The sequence below is a fragment of the Rattus norvegicus genome, chromosome 13, assembly GCF_021556685.1.
Source record: "Rattus norvegicus strain SHRSP/BbbUtx chromosome 13, alternate assembly SHRSP_T2T, whole genome shotgun sequence".
Classification (NCBI taxonomy): domain Eukaryota; kingdom Metazoa; phylum Chordata; class Mammalia; order Rodentia; family Muridae; genus Rattus; species Rattus norvegicus.
Window position 1 is genome coordinate 22981077 of NC_141546.1, and position 14409 is coordinate 22995485.

General features: G+C 46.3%; 1 protein-coding gene across 2 annotated transcripts in view; it reads right to left on the reverse strand.

Moving 5' to 3' along the window:
- The window catches only part of Bcl2 (BCL2, apoptosis regulator), a 164496-nt gene that overhangs the window by 12224 nt on the left and 137863 nt on the right, over positions 1–14409 (reverse strand).

A 14409-nucleotide genomic window follows, 5' to 3' on the forward strand; every position in this document is an offset into this window, starting at 1 on the left:
ACAGTTAGATGGTTCTTTAAATAGTTACATCGAGCTACTGCATGGGACAACAGGTCAGTATATAACCAGCATAATTGAAAGCATACGCTCATATAAAAACTGTGCATGAATATTCACGTCAGCATTATTTGAAATAGCCAAAGAGAAGAAATGATCCAGCTCTCCGCTCACTGATAGACAGACAGAATATTCTGTGCTTACACGTGCAATATTATTTAGCCATAAAAGGAATGAGGCTCTGCTATGCAACATATGCTGAGTGAACCTTGAAGCAAAAGCTAAACACGAAAAGCCTGGTTAAAGGTTCAAAGGCAGTACAAACCCTCTTATAGGAAATGTCCCAAAGAAGTACATCTTAAAGACAGAAATCAGATGAACGGTTGTCCAGTGTTGGGAGTAACTGTCAATGTGTACGGAAGTCCTTTTAGATTGATTTAAAAAAAAATGTGTTCTGGAATTAGTGTAATAGTCATAGAACCTTCTGAGTATTCTAAAAAAAACAAACAAACAAAAACAAAAACAAAAACCCAATGAATTGATCCTAGCAAGGGGAATTTCTTGATCCTAGCAAGTGGAATTTCACAGTATATGAACTACATTTAGAAAGGCATATTTCTTACAATCCATGGGGGGATGATTAACAATTTTACACCACATGAAATAGGACAGAGTGTCTGATTCTGTAGCTCTCTGCTCACAATGGTGTGTGGACAGGGGCGGGGACTCCTTTTATTCTGACTGTCTCCCCCACTGTTATCCAAGCGAACTGGGGCAGACTGGTTCAGCAGACTTGTTCTGGGTGAGGACTCAGGCCAGCTGAGTCCTACCCACTGTGAAGTCAGAGGCTCGTATTCCTGCAGGCCTTACAGTTCCTTCATCTGCAAACTGTTGCACTCCCTGGGCATGCATGGTCAAGATCTTCTCTGTTTCTGTGCATCCTTGGGGATGTGGCTTAGGACGTGCTGGTGCCTGCCAGAATATAGTTAGTATAAGGTTGCATGTGGTAACCTCCAGATTGCTCTCAGAATGGCCTATCTGCACTGGACTCTGCTCCCAAAGGCCCCTGCTGGCCTCAGAGCTCCCTGGGCTCAGGCCTTTCTGCCAGGGCTTCTGATTAGTGGCCCTCTTTCCTTCAGTGTGGAAGAAGGTCCCTTGTCTCTGGCGTTTCTCTGTGCTCTTCCCCACCCTCCCCACACCACACGTTTCTATACAGCACGTACCATACATTCCTTTGTTTTCAAGAGGTGGGGTCACATTACTATACAGGTTGGTCTCAAGTCCCTGTGCCTTAAGTAGCTGTGATTACAGGCATTCACTATTGTGCCTGGCCTTCATGCTAATTTTAATTAGTGTGCCTAATTAAAGGCAGTGTGCCTCAGTGAAGCTCTGCTTGTCCTGGGGGCCGTATGGGATTCTCCATGCTTCTTGTGCAGTTTAGACCCACCACTGTCTTTCTTGGAATCTGTGGCTACTGTGTGGCCACTCACCTCCTTGTCTCTTGGCATCATCCCGCCTGCCCCAGTGTCCACCCTTGTATATGAGAGTGACCATAAGCACTGACACTCCGCAGGACCAGTGGCAGCTGGGAACACTCACCCTGTAGGTCATTCCTTGGGCCACACACATAGTGCCCCACCGTGCCTGCGTATGAATGCATGGCATGGCCCAGCAAGTCACTGCAAGAGTTAATTCATGAAAATATGCCAAAAATGGGAACTGAAAGCACATGCTTACCAAGTTCTGCAGCTTGGCCTAATCGCTGTCATCGGTGTACCGCTGCTGGGGGTGGGGGGAGGGAGGAGAGGGGGCTCTTCATTGATTAAACAGACCAGAGCTGGGAGCCAAATGTTTGATTTTTCACTTGTTTAAATCAGTAAGTGTTGACTGAGGCTGGGGGAGGAGGTACAAAGAACCCGAGTTTCCTAATGGGGATTTGCTGAAAGTGAGTTCTATGCTGGAATGGGATATGTTCCAGTAAGGAGCTTAAAGGAGAAGCTATTCTCACAAATGACGCTGCGGAACTCTGGCAGCTCCCAGCCATGCTGAGCCTCTGAAGACCGGGCGTCTTTTCTGGAAGTGCCATGCCATCCTGGCTCCAGATTGCTTTCCTGGAAGACGTCCAGAACCTGAGGCACCTGTCACAGACCAGCCGTGGCCTCCACAGGGTGGGTCTTCCTACATAAGTCTCACGATCCCCTGAAAGCTCACAGCCTACTCATAGTCCACTCCAAAACACCCCGAGACATAACAAGTCTCATGGCAGAGCTGGTCCACAGGACAGGCTCCCTATGCACACCATCAACCCAGCCATCGAGGAAAACAAGGGTGATCCCGTCTTTTCTGTCTCAGGCAGGGGCTGATCCGTGGTGGTAAACGCCGTGTGTTCCTTGTGGGTGCGATCAGGAAACTCTGCTTTTGTTTTGTAGTTTATGATTTAGCTCAGTTCACCTGGAAAGACTCAGCAGGAATCAAACCAGATGCATTTCAAGGCACAGGGGCTGGCTCTCTGACAAGCCTCTTCCTTCCTCAGATGGTCTTCCTGAGGCCAGAAAGGACGGACGGACGGCTCTAATGCAAGGAAGATGCAAAGTCTCTGTCATTGACAACAGCTGTTAGTAATGGAGCATGTGAATACTGGGCAGAGTCAAGGCTGCAGTTTTGGATTCCCCATCATTGGGCTGGAGAGATGGCTCAATGGTTAAGAGCACTGACTACTCTTCCAGAGGTCTGAAGGTCCTGAGTTCGATTCCCAGCAACCACATGGTGGCTCACAACCATCTGTAATGAGATCTGATGCCCTGTTCTGGTGTGTCTGAAGACAACTACAACATGTATTTATATAAAATAAATAAATCTTTAAAAAAAAAACATTATTAGCACAGTGATGAGACATGCTAGTGTGGCCATTTACAGAACAGATCTTGGTCACTGTGTGGTCTCTTCCTGAACTAGATGGCCATATATGGAGAGGTGGAGGAAAGGGGAGGGGAGCAAAATGGACGGGTGACTGAAATCTCCATCAGCAGAACCTCTAGGACATGTTGACAGCTGACTGCTATAACATAGAGCCATTCTCCTACAGTGAAGTGAGTCTGTTGCGGACATGAGTGGAGTTGGGGAACCACGTGGGTCAACCACTGTCCAAAGCCCACCAGTGAGTAAGAGGTGCTCTTGGGTACTTACTAGGCTGACCGTTCTTTTCCTCTTATGGCTTGTAGCAGGAAGCCTGCCCAATGCCTGCAGAAGGTCTGCATGTATTTGCTGATTGGACTAAAATGAGAGTTGAGTCATGACTCTGGGCCTATGGGCGCTATATGATTCCTCAGTCAGAGCCGAACATTCTTGAGCTGGATTGGCATGTCAGTTGTCAACACCTGAGTCTCTACTTGAGACTTTCCAGTACTGAAACCATGATGCTGGACCCCTAAAGTAGTAACCACTGACCACAGCTTTGTGTGACAGTGACAGTACAGTAATGCTACACTCATTACATAAATCAAGCTTTCCACACATGCCCACTCAACAGTGCTTCACCCTACAGGCATCAGAAGTTCAGGTTTGGGTAGGTGAAGGTGTTAGTGGGAAACACTAGGTCTAGAAAGTTATTTTTAGTGAGGAGCACCTTGGCTAGTTTTGTATCCATGTACAACATAGTTTTCATAAGAATATTGGTATAAGCTTCGGGAGTTCCTATTTCATGGAGGCTTTTTGCAGAGCAGAGAAGGCTGGTCCTACTCCCTTTAATCTATCTTTGGGATCTGAGTCAGGCAACAGTCAGAGCACTCGCCAAAGCATTTATCGTGTGTCTACTTCTGGCCAGACCATTAAGCTGAGATGCGGAGTGAGAACTACTGTGCCAGGCCCCATAGAGTAGCTTTTATAAACAACAGGAGACAGGGACTGAGATCAGAAGTGTCCCTCAGCTTGGCCCAGGTTACCGTGAGATTTGAGTCTAAGGCCACATAAGCCTTACATATGTGCTTCTTCAACTACATTGTGCTTCTCCTGTTGGAGGAAAAAATTATGTACAAGTGCCAGTCCTTTGGGAGATCATAACAAATGAAGCTATGATGCTAGAGAGCTCAAGACTGACAAAGGAGAAGAGAGGGGATGCATTGAGAGGCTCTTAGGTGATCTGGGAAGGGTACGTAGGAGGTGGGGGACCCGCGCCCTAGGGATTTCAAAGAGAGCTGGAAAGTAACTCAGGGCTAGCTCTGCCTAGCATGCGTGAGGCCCTGGGTTCAATCCCTAATACTGAAGGAAAAAAGTCAAGTAGGGAAAGCTGAGAACGTTTAGGGCGTGGAATCAACTCAGGCGTTTGGGACTGTCCTGAGGCAGGTCCCAAAGGCAGCCAGCCGGTGTTGACAGCCAGGCAGGGATGAATCAGCCCCCGAGGCAGTATTACCAGAGAGAGGTGACCACAGGAAACCACACGTCATGGGGCCTCTCGTGCACACTGCAGAACTAGATCCCACGGGAATGGATGTGGTGGACTTTGGACTCCTCTGCATCTGTGGTCTGGCCCTGTTGGTTCATATCACGAGTCACCTTGTACCTCAAGTGTTCACACTGATAGAGACTCCAAACCCAAGGGAGAACTTTTCCATGTGACCCAGGGAAAGCCCTCCTGCTACAGAGCTGCTTCACAAGGAATTCTGGAATGTGAAGGAGAACAAATTTTCCCTGAGTCACAAACACAGATCCCACCTGAGACTTGTCTAGAACATGAAAATAGCTGACCGAGAGCCTGGGAAGTGACAACTGGATTTTATTCCTTTCCGGGGAATCCGTTCAGTTGTTCTGCAGAATCAAAAGAAATCATGCCCACAATGTAAGGAAGCAGTGACAATTTCCGTACTCTAGGGTCCAAGGGAGGAATGGGGAGAGTTGCCCCGCCACAGTCTTGACCCAACCAGCAACCTTCCTTATGGAAATGTAGCCCCCAGATGAGGAAGTCTGCTCTGCTGAAATACTCTATATTGTTTCTTATTACACAAAGGTCTTTAAATCCCTTAGACCCCAGGCACACAGCCTTCCACAGGACCCTGCCTGTATTCGTCGATCGTTGTTTCCAAAAGGCTGGGGTTTTGGGGAGCCAGTATGTGTTGGAGCGGTGAGACCTAACGAGCTGCATGTGTGTTAGAACATGGTCAGCATAAGGTTTCTCATGCACCCAGCTGAGGAGAAAAACAGGAGGCTGAGTTTGGGGGCAGCACATAATGGTATGTAGACGGCGGCCATGAGTCCCACTCCACCTCTGAATGAGGGGATGAGGGCTGAATCCCCCTCCGTGGACTGTTTGTGACCCAACAGCCAGGACACAGGAGGGGCTAGTTAAAGACCCAAGTGGGCCCTTGGAGGCCTCCGGATTTGGCCTTCCCAGGATCTACTAGCACTCAGATGGGGAACCTCTTTTATGCCACGTCTCTCCACTCAGTCCCTTTCCAGTCTCCTTGTCTGGTATATTTTGCCTTCCTTGACTCGAATTTTATCAGCAAGAGTTTGTTTCTGTATTTTGATTTTTTTTCACTTATTTTCTATTTGGATCTGCTCTGACATTAGCAGGTAGCAATTCTCTACCCCTCCTCATTTAAAAGAATAAAATTCTGGCTGCTTGCCACAAATAACATCACTTTTGACTCAAGAAATGCTGAACCCTACCTTCCTGGGACGTCGGCCCTCTTCCGGATGAGACAAGTCTAGCAGCGGGTATTGACATAGAACTTGGGCAGTGCTTCACGTCTCCTACTCCTGACAACCCAGAAAATGGTGCCATGTAAGGCATGTAGTGCTAAGTGCTATGGGTCTCAGTTGACAGTGGAAGTCCGACATGATGCTGAGCCTGTGAAGGAGGCTGTCTGCCAGAGCCTTAGTGTACAGCTGCCTCAGCCCTCACAGAGTTAAACATTGGTACTGTCATTAACTGAGAGGATTTCTGTTGGATACCGGAGAGTAACAAAATGGCCTACATCTCATGCTTTCCTGATGTGTTTTCATTCCTGAAACATTCTTGAAATTTTAAGTCTTATAATTTTCTGTGTTTGTCATTTCCATTTGAACCTGCAGGATCGTTTAAATGCCTTTGGGAGTAATCCCAATCTCCTGAAACACCCGGGAAACGGATATGTGTATCCTAGTGTGTGCGGGTGTGTGCACATGTGTGCACGTGCACATGTGTGTGCATGTGTTCCTGCATGCCTGTGTTCATGGGTATGTGTATACAAGTGTGTATGTGTACATGTGTATATGGGTTCCTACATGTGTGTGTGTGTGTGTGTGTGTATGTGTGTGTAATATGGAGGGTTTGGAGTGGTGGTTTTGCCACCCTTCCTTGGATCATAAGTCCATGTTTGGTGATGACAGGTTTAACCAAGTATGTTTCACTAACCTGGCATGTCATTTAGAAAAGGTAATTATTTTCCTTAAAATTATTCTAAATCAGAAAAAAAATCACTGCCATTGTGTCTGTCATTCATTTTTGCTGGGAAAAGAAGAAACTCAGAGTTTTAATGTCTGCATTCTCTTTCAATTTTTGATTAACCAAATAGTTATAATTTTTTTCTTTTCTGAGACAGGGATTAGGTATGTGTTCTGGGCTGGCAGCAGTCTCCTTGCCTTAGCATCCTGGCCACTAAGATTACAGGTTCGAGCCCTCAACCCACCTTTCAAAGGCACGGCTCTCCACTGAGCTGTACTTCTGGCTTGGCAGTTCTTTTGACTACCCCAGAAGGATGACTCTACGTGCCAGCCTAATGTCCCCAGCGATCCTGTGGTCCAGATAAGGAAGGACAAGCCATTGGTCTGCCTGGAGACCACTGCTTTCTCAGCTCCTGTAAATACCCTGATGTACCCTCAAGAGAGCAGACATTAGAATCCCTGGCAAGGTTGTCGGGGTCCCCCTTGCTAATTCTGCATAAGAATCTACACGATAGCTATGTGAGGCCCTAGTTCAAATGGAATGAAAAGCACCTGCAAGCTCAGTGCTGCTGTCCTTTGCTGGCAAGTCGCTCCATCTACCAGAGATGCTGTCTGGTTTCTTCCTGTTCCTCCAGTGGTAGAGCTGTCAAGATGCCTACAGAGTCGTTTTTTGGCTTTGGCAGGAAGGTAGTTCTTACATTCACTAGAACACTCTGTTCTGCTGAAACCTTACATGTTTTTTTGATGAGCCTTCCCATGTCTGCCTGTCTCTTCTTAGACATGACAGAGATGGAAACAAGTTGCTTTTCCAGACTTCAAAAGATTGTTGAACTGTCTTTTTTGTTCCATTACCAATAACTCAGAACTCTTTGGGATCCATTACATCAACCTTGGCAATTATGTCGAGCAAGCAGATCGGTCTCCCTACTTTGGAACCAGAAGGAGGATGCCCACACACCCCCTTTCTGCTTTTATCAGGACAATATGTTTTCCTTTTAGCTGGATGATGTACACTTTAAACATTTCCAGAAAAAAGGTGTCTGTGATATGAAAGTCATAATAAAAGAAAATAAAAAGAAATGCAATTACAAAGGACGAGGAGCTGTATCATTTTTAGTGTGAAATGTCCAGAGAGAAATCTAATTTTAAAAATGATTAGTACCATGTAAATAAGAATATAAGAAAAGACATGTTATTTTGGAAATTAGCTTTTTTCTTAATCTTTCTGGCTCTTGGATTTTCATCCTATATTTATTTACTTATTTATTTATTTATATTTTAATTAATTAATTAGATAGGGTCTCACTGTGAAGCCCTGACTGGCCTGGAACTCACTCTGTAGACCAAAATGGCCTCGCTCTCACAAAGATACGCCTAACTCTGCCTCTTCAGTGCTGGGACTAATGGCGTGCACCACCATATGTGACTGATTGGTTTTTCACTGCCCCAAATTGACCCTTGACACTGGACAGGAGAAAACCCCACAGTGATGCGATGAATGCTATCCTACCAAGTGGAGACTGAGCTCACAGGTTGCAGGCCTACCGACTAGAACTTAGGGCTCCAAAATGACCATTCAATACTAGTGAGCGGACACCAAAGGTGAAACCATAACCTTTGTCACTCAGTTATATAAGTGTTTACTATAAATAGAAATAGATAAATTGCCAGATAAAGGATGGTCAGATCTATAAGCCAGAGTAACACACAAGAACTCAGAAGGAAGTTCCCACTAGGGTTTTACCTATTTTTACAGATGAACTAGAGTATGTCTTTCTCAAAGATACTTGCTAACAGTGGGCCTAGAACTGAACTCAAAGTCTTGACACAATCTGTCTGTCCCCAAGTCTCCCTCAACATAAGCTCTAAATAAATGGCTTGATTGGAGCCAAGGTATTGTGAATAGCTTGAATACAGAGGTTACCTGCTTACTTGCAACATCCCTGTCTGTTTGATACGTTTAAATTGCAAGAAAAAGAAAACTCATTTCTATTCTCAATGTTGGATGATATTGCAGAATTTACTCTTGTGTCTGCCCGGGCCCACCATCACGTTATCTGCCACCTCCACCCATGTGTGGAAAGGAGCTGGAGTCATTTGTAGGACAACAATGAGTGTCCAAACAACAGCATATTAATAACCCAGCCTTCTCTTAAAAGCCTTTTCTTGATGGCATCTCCAGCTTTTCACTCAGGCATGAAAAATCTCAGGATGACCACATGACCTGGCGTGGGTGAAAGTGATGGTGGGGAGGGGCTAGCAATCCAAGTTCCAGCTTTTATCTACTTTCTCTTTGGAATCAAGCCCAAGGCCTGACTGCATGGCTGTCTGTGCAAAGGGCCCCTTGACAACATCAGGATTTCAGCTTCAGGGAGAGAGGTTTCCTGTACGCAGATACAGCTGACCCCCTTCGCCTGGGGTAGCACAAAAGGGGAAGGGAACTCCGAACTATACACTTAGTCAGGCATAGGACCTACATCAAGAGTTTCTCTCACACAGCTCTGTGTTCTCGTTCTCCAGCACTTTTTGTGAAGGGAGAAATTAAAAGAGGAAGAGAACACAGAAAAAGGCTATATACCTTGTACGGCGCAAAGCTAAAGAAAACTGAGTTCTCTGCCCACTGGGCAATGGGGCCATTTTTCTCTTTTACTGCAATGTTCACCTCTATTGTCTGCTTATTATTTCTCTTGGTTTGCCATTTTTGCTCCTTAGCATTTTTCTTTCTTTCCATCCTCATTTCTGGAGTTAGATTCCTCCGTAGCCTGTGAAATCATCACGGCGATGCCTTCCTTTTGCCCCCTCTCCAAAATCTGCCATGAATTCTAGAACCTCCTGTCCAGCTTTCTAGGGAGCTGCTGGAGCCTCGCTCACCTGCAGTCTCTGTGTGAGGCTGAAGAAATCGATTTAAATAAAACTTCAAACAGAAGTTGAGTCTGGATCAGCAGGATAGCTCAAGAGATAAGGGCGCCTGTTACCAAATCTGGGAACCTGAGTTTGATCCTTGGGACATGAACAATGCCTCCACCCCAATGCACACAAGTGAATAAGTATAATTAAAAACAAACAAAAAAACGGAAGCTTAGGTAGTATGTTTTTTTTAAAAAAAAAGTGCTTCTGGGAAAGAACACAACTCAAAATGTAGCACTTCAGAAGTTACCAGGCCGGGGAGGGGAGGGTGCTGGCTCCCCAGCAGGCCCTGGGTAATTCCTGGCCTCCTCTCAGTTTGACAGCAACACTCCAAGTTCACTGAGCAGGCAAACAGGCCTCTGCTTATCCTGACTACACTGAGGTCTCAGTGCAGTTTCCATAAATTACTCCTCCAGTCATCTTTGCTTTCTCTTCTGCAGTGCGACTTGGGGACACTCCCTGCCTGTTTCATCTCTCCCATTGCCAAGAAAGCTTTCCCCCATGCTTGTGCATTTTCTATAAATTAGCCACACAGATTAGTCAAATTAAACTGTCTAGATTTCCCCCCTAAAACTCCCATCCTCATCTTGGCGGGCCATATGCAGCCCTAACTTACTCTCACCTCCACTTTCCCACACCGTCTGGTCTCCACTGACTAATGCTCCTGTCAGCAGATCTACTGGGCATGGGTTACACAGACTGGTCACCAGGCGGACACACGGAGAGACACAATTCTTCTCCCTCTGGGTACAGACTAGTGTGTGTCAGGCCAGAAGGGCAGAGGAAGGAAGAACATCCCGCCGACATACAAGGCTTCCCAATACACAGCTGCAAGGGCTCAGAGAAAGGCCAGGCCATCGAGGCAGGGAGTTGTGTGCAGGGGGAGGGGGACTTGTATGCACAGGGGATGCTAATGGCCCAACCTGACATTTGTGTTTCAAACAAATTCTCATGGAAAAGGTAATTGAGATGAAAGTTGGCACTTATTACATTTCTGTCAGCCCAACCCCAATTTCTCATAGAGCCTAGTCATGTGGATACATGCTAATTTCCTTGGCAGCCCAAGATAAAGCTCTTAATGTGATTTGAGTCCCTTGGAGATTAGCACTATTATAAATATAAATGTTCAAACACAAGCGAGTTGTAACCAAATGCCCACCACACACTGGCTTTCTGCTAGCTGGGGCTTTCAGTGGTGTATGGCTAAATGGACTCACTGGCTAATGTCAAGGCGGGGTTCCTTCCCACAGGAAGCAGCCAACATGTGTGTTACTTGTGTATGGAATGTACAGAAGTTGGGAGAACGGTTTGGATGACAATCAGAAAAATACCAATTCAGAAGCTCAAGCAAGGGTTTGGGTAGGGGACTGTAATCAAAACAGGCTCTTCTTGCAGCCAACCTGCAAAACCTAACCTTCATGTTCTGATTAGTTTGTGTTGCTTGCACATGATGACACCCTCCACCTCCCGAAACCAACAGCTATAAATAGATAGCAAGTTGTTTATATAAGAGAAAATAAGGTCTGAACGCTTAGAATGTGCATTTGACACTAAACCAGTGTGACTGTTTGGAGCACAGAAGCTGTATACCTCACCCAACTGGGGTTTTGATGTGGTCATCACTCACATAGTAGTGCTGTCCCCTGGCAACACCTTGTTTGCCCAATTCTGAGGTGGTCGAAAATATAAAAACATTCCTGTTTTAAGAAAATTCTAAAATGAAAGGTTACTTCATCAACTTGCCCAAATTTAGCACAAACATCCACAGCCTGTTTGCTTCCTCTCAGTTGGGAAACTATTTTACTTGGCCTTTGACTCTGTGTCTCTACCTTCGTACTCCACAGAGGGGGAAATTCAGGGGTGGGGGAGGAGGGAGAGAGGGAGGACAGAAGAAGAAAGAGAGGGATGGAGAGAATGAGTTAGAACCAGTCAGACTTGATCCTGAACTTGGTATCCCTCGGGTGTACTTGCCTCCTGCACTCTTGGCTGAAGGTTCGGTCATCAAAGGGAAGGGGATAAAGTGAAGAAATAATGGAGTATTATCCCCTGGCCAGCTGTGCCCGATCCTGAAATGGGTGTCACCCTACTATGCCAACCTAAGGCCGCCCTCCAACTTGTAGCAATCCTTCTGTCTCAGCTTCCCTAGTGTGGGATTACAGGACCGTGACTGCTCAGTCCCACTGTGTGCCTTACACTCCATGTGACCACTGGTGGTATTTGCTGAAGCCATGGCCTCCAGCTGAGGGGCCACTTTCCCCTTTGTACCCACTCTGGACGCAGCTCAAAGGCAACTTCGAATACTTAGGAAGGTCTTCTGGGTCTTGTCCCTGCTCCCCATCACCTGAGACTTTTCTCGCCAGGCTTCACCTCTGTCTTAAGGAGCTTGTGTGCACTACTGCCTGCCTGTATTCTGTTGGAGTGCAGTGTGCATTTGACCTGTCTGCTTTTCTGGGATCTAACAGCGCTTGGTACCTTAGCAAAGCTGTGTGTTTACACGACGGCTAAGCGACTACGAACAAGCCCTAACTCAAACAGGTCCATAACAAATGTGTTGTGCTCTAGAAAGATAGACATGTTACACATTTTAAAAGAAGCTCGAGACTGCCTGGGACTTTAACCTAAGCCTGGGATGCTTAACTGAGTTCCAAAGTCACCACAGCACAGAGTTACCTTGGTCAATGTACAAAACATGTTTGACCCTTAGTACACTCTACAAAGATATACGGGCTCAAGGTAAGAATGTCACGGGAGTTGCAGACTAGACAGGAGCCAAATGGCACTGTGGTCCCTTTATTAAAAAACAAAACAAAACAAAACAAAAAAAACAGTAAATTAAATACTTAGAGAAAGGTACTAGAATTGGACTGCTTCAGGGATAGCCACTGTCTCACAAAGTTGAGAAGCCATGTGATAGGTACATATTAGGTACTCTCAAAGGGGTCAGATTTCCATATAAGCATCCCGTGCACTGACTGGTGATGATGAGTTAGGAAGAACAGGGTGTTATCTGGGGATCAGCCTGCTAGGGTCAGTAGGCAATGGTTAAGAGGTGGTTGGTATATTTGAGAACAGCCTGCCGCTCTCTACTACCCCGTTGTGGTGTGCAGCAGAAATAGCAGCAGTGGGCACGGCCAACAAGGGGATCAAGAAGTACGGCCACCTATTCTGAGGGCTGGAGGCTAAGAAGAGAGAAGCCCTGTTTAGCCAGATGTGGAGCACCCTGTAAATTGCAAGCCATTGCAGCTTTTGCTCTGAGCTTGGGGTTGCATTGATTCCCCTGCCACTCCCTGTCACCTGTCACTCCCTGTCCCTTCTGGGATCCCCAGCCTTGTTCTCTTGGCAGGTCAGAGGTGTGACTTCCATATCCCAGGCTCATTGTCCAGTCACTGAGAGCCACTGGAGCAGCCAAGCAAGGACTCTGGACTGGGACTCTTTTCTCTGCTGCTTGAAGACATTTCTCAAGTCTTGAAGGACCCAGTTAATACCCACAAGGTTTGCTGAGCAGCAAGCACTACCAACAAAGTTAAGAAGGCATTAGAAAGAGGTGAGTAGGGCAAGAATTGACAGCAAGGCTCCCCCAGTTCTGGAGAAACAGCATCAAATGGCAGCAGAATGTCCACAAAGGAAAATGTCTTTTCTTATGTATATCATCCCAGCCATGCTGCCAGGCTTGGGACTTGCTTCAATGATGTTTTGAGTCAAATGGCTCTTCATTAGGGAAGAGGAAGAACACGGGCTTTCTTGCATGTTTAGCAGTATTCTTGACTTCAACCCACGAAATGCTAATACAAACTCATCAATGGGTGACCACTAAAAAATGTCCCCTGGCCTGGGGAGAAGACTCAGTCAGTAAAATGTTCCCCATGCAGGCATGATGATCTGTGTTTGTTCCTTAGAACTCATATTTCCCAAAGCTAGGGCATGGTGGTACAGACTTATAATGCCAATGTTGGGGAGTCAGAGACAGGCCCATCCCAAGCATGAATTGGCCAGCCTCTCTAGCCTATTTGGTGAATTTCAAGAAACTGATAGACCCTGCCTTTAAAAAGGTGGATAGTTCCTAAGAAACAGCATCTAAAGTATATGCACAGTACACACACACACACACACACACACACACACACACACACACACACACACCACACACACACCCCTTTGCTTGGGCAGTACAACAATACCAGGAGCTGGCATCTACATCTACATCCAGTTGACGTTCACATAGAAACTCGAGTGTCTAAAGAAACTCAAGAAACTCTTCCCAAGTCTAGTTTTGAGTGCATAGCCTTTTCTGCCTAGAAGCTACAGTGTAGTGAATCCCCTAACTACTAAGAAGCTCACCACTCAGTCTGACCTCTAGACGAGCAGAGGTCCAGAAAGGAATGCTTGCCAAAAGCAGCCTATGGTGGACACAGCACAGCCTACGGTGGACACAGCACAGCCTACGGTGGACACAGCACAGCCTACAGTGGACACCGCACTGCCTTCCATTTTCTTCTTTCCCTTCTCCATTTTGTGCCTGCTGAGCGGGCGTGTGGTGAGTAAGATCCAGAATATGAACACAAATCTGGAGCCGCCCTCCTTCATGTCCTGGCACTAAACAAGAAAGTCTCCGCACAAATAAACAATTAAGTTAATTGTGGGTTTGACAAATATTTTTCCCCTGAGGAATTAAGTACCATTTGGGGTTATGTTTCCAGGCTGAGCACCAGAAGGCAAGAAAATGAAGGAATATGGTCAGTTTCCCAGGACTCTAAGCCCTAAAGAAGCGACATAACACTCACTGCCAAAAACAGGGCCAAATCTGTCACAATACCTAAGGGAAGTCACCCTATTCAGATTTCACCTAGCCAGAGACCTGGGATGCTCCAGGGAGGAGTGTAGACGGTGTCCTTACAGCAGTTGTCAAACAATGGCTTACTTCATGCAAGCCCTATACACACAGAACTACACCAGAGGATATTGAACAGGGTGCCCTGGAGGGCCACCCATGTCTTTCTTCTTGTGACATTAGTTTCAGTGAAAATCAGAACTGGCTGTTTTTGGCTTCAACCTTAAGCTCCAGCTGGCTTTATCTGGTCTCACTTA